This window comes from Vanacampus margaritifer, chromosome 14 (assembly GCF_051991255.1).
Source record: "Vanacampus margaritifer isolate UIUO_Vmar chromosome 14, RoL_Vmar_1.0, whole genome shotgun sequence".
Lineage (NCBI taxonomy): Eukaryota > Metazoa > Chordata > Actinopteri > Syngnathiformes > Syngnathidae > Vanacampus > Vanacampus margaritifer.
Window position 1 is genome coordinate 11823217 of NC_135445.1, and position 6000 is coordinate 11829216.

The window sequence follows — 6000 nt, forward strand, 5'->3', positions numbered from 1 at the left end:
AATGGTGGACGAGCTCGGATGGGAGGCAGCTGGATTTTAATGACGCCTTCACACATGTCAGCGTGTGCGTGCATGGCTGCATGTGACGTGCATGTTTTGGATTACGAGGACGTATTTTGGGGACCGATGATGTTGGCCATAACATTTGTAGTTTCTGAATTTGTGTGTTCCCGTTAAGGAATTTGTAGTCTCACACCAAAATGTTTAAAGGGACATTCAGTGATCCCTAGCGCCATCTAGTAGTCAAAGAATAGAATTAGAAGCCCACAGGAGCCCACAGGAGCCCACAGGAGCCCACACGCCACGGTGGCTCCGAGAGACGACATTTCGCAAGCCTACCGCCAATTTTTATTTTGCGTGAGCATACGAGCATCTCGGCAAACGACGGCGACTTGGCAGCTGTTGTGAGGCCCGGTGAGCGACGCTGAAAGTCGGAGCGAGCCAGAATTAGCCGGAGCGGCTAACGAGAGCGGCTAGCGGAAGAAGCTAGTAAAAAAAAAAACTAGTAAAAGTGTGTGAGAACAAAGCAGAAAGTGACAAGCGACGGGCCCCAATCACGGAAGATAGTGACGACCACCTGCAGGCTCCAGCTGTGGAAGGTCAATACAACCCGGGCTAAATACGTTCGCAAAGTTGACCTTTGAGCATCCGTAACAGGAAGATTATTTTATATATATATATATATATATATATATATATATATATATATATATATATATATATATATATATATATATATATATATATATATAATACGTTTATGCGATAAAACTTTTTTTCCATACTATTGACAAAAACATCGTCTTTTTTTTTTTTTTAAATGAATGAATTATTAGTTCATTACTAGATGGCGCTAGTGATCACCGAATGTCCCTTTAACCAAACCATGGACAGTTCATTAGCGCAATGCTAACATGAACGTAGGCTATTAGCTTCTATGGTTTTCAAACTGTTACATAATATATAACAATTGTTGTTGGCATATATTCTCTATTTTTAATGGAGTTTAACTGCCTCTTCTCTCTTCCACACTCGCTTGATGCTCGAAAGTTGGACTTGCCTGTAAACTGTAAAAAACAATAAAAATCGGCGATACCCGTGGGGGTTCACTATGCATTTGTGTGAGCGTGTGTATGTTAAGGAATTTTATAGTCTCACCAAAATGTTTAACTAAACCATGGAACATTCACTAGCGCAATGCTAACATGAACGCAGGCTATTAGCGTCCATATTTTGATTATTATAAACCAACAACAACTGCTACATAACCTACAACAATTCTTGTGGGCATATATTTAAAGTTAAATTGGAGATCTTCTCTGCTTCTTCTTCTCTTTCTATTAAACTACATCTCTTCCACGCTAGCTCAGTGCTGTTTATGTTGTGGTACTACACTGTAGGGGCGAAAACTCGAAAGTTGGACTTGCCCGTATACTGTACTGTAAAAAACAATAAAAAATCTGCGATGAACCCCGCGGAGTATTTGTGTGAGTTTGTGTGCGTGCGTGTGTCCATAGTAGGCCAAAAGGAGCAATTAAGCTAATTCAATCAACACGAGTGTGGCTTTCCTTTGGCTCTTTAGTGCTGTTTATATTTGTAGTGTGCTTTTTGGACCACATTGGCGTTGTGCTGCTCTGGCCGTTTCCAACACAAAGTTATTACTGATTTGGCTTCAAGCGGGAACAAAAGGTGAAAAGGAGAACAAATGGTCAGAGGAAGGTGACTACAGTATATGGCATGCGTGGGATGGGACGGGAAAGGATTGGGACATTTATAAATTACTTTTGAGTTTTAATAGTCACATGGAATTTCGAGCGTACAGTTTAGGAAAGTTGTAACCACACTACACTAATGAACGCCAATGCAAGCACTGTATCAAATGTGCAGCTTTTAAAAAGTTAATTATGCTCACTTTGATGCTAGTTTTGGATGCATTGTTACATTCTTGTGTGCCCCATTTGATGTCATTATTTGACGCTTTCTTGGGCTAATGACTGAACTTGGCTATGCGTATGTTATTTAGGCCTCTCTCGCATATAATTAGATACTGTGACTTTTCTATTATGTGCTGATTCTTTCTTTTGGTGCACGTAGTGACAATGTTTAGGCTACGTCAGCCCCCGTGTGGGCGTAATTAAGATGGATTTGGATGGATTACCGTTAGACCTTCTTCCGCATCTGACTCGATCATTCCGGTAATCGTCTTTCTTAACTCATTCACTGCCATTGACGGCTATACACGTCAAAAATTCATTTGAACTATTTCTATTAGTTTCATATTTTTTTCCACTTTTGTTAACAAGAGTATGAAAACCTAGAAAAAAAATATTGTACATTTAGACCAGATATAACATTTGTGATTAATCATGAGTTAACTATTGATGTCATGCTGCCATTAATTCCAATTAAAAATGTAATCGCCCGATGCCCTAATTTTTGATTATCTTTTCTTTTTTGAACAAAAGATTATTAAAAATTAGGTTGTCAGGCGATTAAATTTTTTAATTGGAATTAATCGCATGACTTCAATAGTTAACTCGTGATTAATCACAAAATCATGAGTTAACTATTGATGTCATGCTGCGATTAATTCCAATTAAAAATAATTGCCCGATGCCCTAATTTTTGATTATCTTTTCTTTTTTGAAAAAAAGATTATTAAAAATTAGGTTGTCAGGCGATTAAATTTTTTAATTTGAATTAATCGCATGACTTCAATAGTTAACTCGTGATTAATCACAAATTTTATACCTGGTCTAAATGTACAATAATTTTTTTCCTGCGTTTTTATACTCTTGTTAACAAAAGTAGAAAAAAAGTTAAACTAATAAAAATAGTTCAAATCAATTTTTGACGTCTGTAGCCATCAATGGCAGTGAATGAGTTAATATTAAATCTGGTCATTAATAGTATAGCGAAGCTAGAGATAAGAAGGTAGAACAATTCACGCTATCCATATGTCACATTTCTTGAAAAAGCTTATGGTAGTCTAGAAAGTGTCAACTAGCTAATAAATCGTCACTTTATGATATATACCCCTATTGTAAAGCTTTTTTCCTCCCACTTTTCATGGACGTCACTGAAAGTGCCACTCTCATCACAAGCGAGTGTTTATCAAAGCTTATCACGAGCCTTGCGGCGAGCCTTGGAAACCACCGTAAAAGCGCTCGCAACACGCTCATGGCACTCATCCCGGTTCCTGGTCAGACAGACAGACAGTCAAGATAGACAAGACAGAGTTGAATGAGCGCGTCGCGAAGCTCAAAGCCGGTGACGGCATCCCGACTCTTAATTAGCCGCTTCAGTCGACTTTACGCCACACGCTCTGGTCAAATCTTCTCCAGATGTTGTTGCGATAAAGTAAGAATATCCTTCATGCTGTAATCCTGTAACGTGACGGATAAACAACATTTTTAAGGGCTGGCTCAGTCGAGCGGAGCATACACATACCGATAATCGGGACGAATTTGATTGTTTTCCTTTCATTCAAAGTCAGCATCAGATGATTATCGGATTATCGAAAGATTACACTGAGCAATTATCCTGTGGTATTTGGTGTGTTAAGTGAATTTTCCTCCCCGATCTGTTTGGAAAAGGGTCATGGTCAACAATAGTATATATTAGGGATGTTCGATACCACTTTTTTTCAGACCGATACCGATACTCAACTCTAGAGTAGTCACCGATACCACTACTACAAAAAATTCCCCCCAAAATTGACAGATAATTTTAAAGAAAATCTATATTTCCTATTTTTAAAAATGTAATTAAAAATTCTAATCCTAGTTCCTGATGATTATAAAAATTACGATAAAGTTAGAAGTCGGTATGTGTGTAGTGTACCCACATGAAGATGCTAAAAAATTGTGTGCATGTACCCAACTTTAAATGTGAATAATTGGTATGTTTGGTCCCATCTTAATGCTTGTAATTGGTACGAGTGTAAAATTATTTTTTATTTTTTATGTGGGTGAGTATGTGCATGTGCATGTGTGTGTGTGCGTGCGTGTGTGTGTTCATTAATTCACCTAAAACCTATTAAAAATCCCATACCGTTCACCTAAACCGAATACTTCAGAATCCAGCTAGTCGTGAGGTTGTCAGGAGACCCGAGGAAGGATCAAAGGAAAGTGAAATCCATGCATGCGTGTACCTGGTGTAGAAGAATTGGAATGTGTGTACCCTGCATGACACACTGCTGTCCTTGTCCCCGCGACCTCTAGCCCAGTTAAATCATAGCGTCTTCTACCTTGCATGTCAAATATGCAGAACCTCGAAGGGGAAATCCTGCATTTTCAGCTGACTTGGACAGCAGGAATCCTCCGTGATGGATGTTTCGCATTAGGGCAATAAAGTGGACTGGAAGAATCCACATTGGATCAATAGCAGCGGGGGCGGGCGGCGGGCCAAAGAGTGTCGTTAGCCGCGTATTCATTTTGGCAGCGGTCGGGCCCGCGTTGTGATCGCAGCGGTTTGTTTCTAGAGGCCTGTTTACCAAAACAAAGACATCGCATTAGTGGTTCCAGAGCCGCGCGCTGACGTCGGAAAAGGCCTCCGCGGAACGTACGCATGTGGCGACGCAAGGTCACGTCACTCTTGCGAGCGCGCGCCGCCGTGCAGCGCGTTCCCAACACCCATTCGGCGGGTGCAGAAAAAAGCACAACGCCACCATCTGGATTCTGGATCCAATGTCGCCGATATCTCGCTGCAAATACAAGACATGTGTCAAAATGTTCCTCGGCCGTTCACCCTTAATCGCATTTACTGAACACACACACGCGTCGGCGGTGGGGTGGAGGCGGGTTTTGCGTCTATGACGGGCTTTTGCGTCTTGTTATCTGTTTTCTTTACAGCTCACAAGGAGTTTATTGTATCCCACCGGGATACCTTGGACTTCAAGTCAATCCTGTGGATGGTTGCGTTATGGCATATGACAGCGATAAAAATACCTGAATGTCATTCTTCTGTAGTGTCGTTGCTACTGAGTTTCAGAGGTGGCAAATCCAGGTCCAGAAAGTAAAAACCCTGCCGCAGTTTGGCGATAGCTGCAGGTGCTGGCTAGCTAGCTAGCTCCCCGGGTGCTTGGATAGCTAGCTAGCTAGCACAAGGGGCTCTGCTGAGTTTATGTACTAAGAGGCTGTTCTAGGTCAATTTTGAAGAAAATGGTTGTCATGCTAGTAAACTTCAAACGGAAAGTGTATATGCCATATATGTGTGTATTTTTATGGGACTGTGCTAACGTGAAAGAATGAGTTTGAAATAGTTCTGAGAATGTCCTTACCACATTTACACTATAGCTCCCTTAGTTGCACTTAATAGCCACAGAAACAAGTAGTTTTCTTTTTACTGCTGAATTTATTGCTTCTTGCCAACAATAAACCCACTGTGAAAACTGAAGCAAAACACACATACAAGCATAACAATTAGCACCAGGAAAATAAAAACAGCTTAGATTTAACTTACACAAAAGTATTGACAGACACAAAATAAACTAACCTTGTTGGCTGGATTCAACGTCCAAAAAGGGAATTAGGCTTGTTTTCTTTCTTCTATCTTCGTTTTTCTGTTTTTCTCTCTGATAAACTCAACATTGTGTGTCTCGCTGCGTCTTAATGATCCTTTTTAACGCTCCTTCCTGAGCTCTTCCTCTACTCACTTACTCACCGACATACACACATCAACCCTGCTACAGCGCCCTCTCTGGTGTGGGTTGCGACAAACACCCAAAAGCAAAGGAAACAAAATGCACAAAAATGACAACGTGGCAGTTACATACACGTTTCTTTTTGGGGTCATGGCGCAATTTTGGAGTCCAAATGATGTTTATGTGTATTTTTATGGGCCAAGTGGGGACATGGGGTGTTTGAAAGGGTCCCGAGAGCTGTCTGTGTTTCCATCACAGTTGCACAGGTTCATGGATCTGCCGGTCTTTAAAGGTTCACGGGGGAATCTTGAAAGAGTCAAAGACTAAAACAACAAAAAGAAAGATCATACTTATGA

The 6000-nt window shown here is 40.6% G+C and overlaps 1 long non-coding RNA gene across 1 annotated transcript in view; it reads right to left on the bottom strand.

The window, feature by feature from the left end:
• LOC144034351 (uncharacterized) overlaps positions 1-5626 on the bottom strand; it is a 33786-nt gene extending 28160 nt beyond the window's left edge. Inside the window, exon 1 of the long non-coding RNA XR_013288205.1 lies at positions 5497-5626. This is a non-coding gene — a long non-coding RNA (uncharacterized LOC144034351). The remainder of the gene's footprint in view (positions 1-5496) is intronic.
• Between the last annotated feature and the right edge of the window lie 374 nt (positions 5627-6000).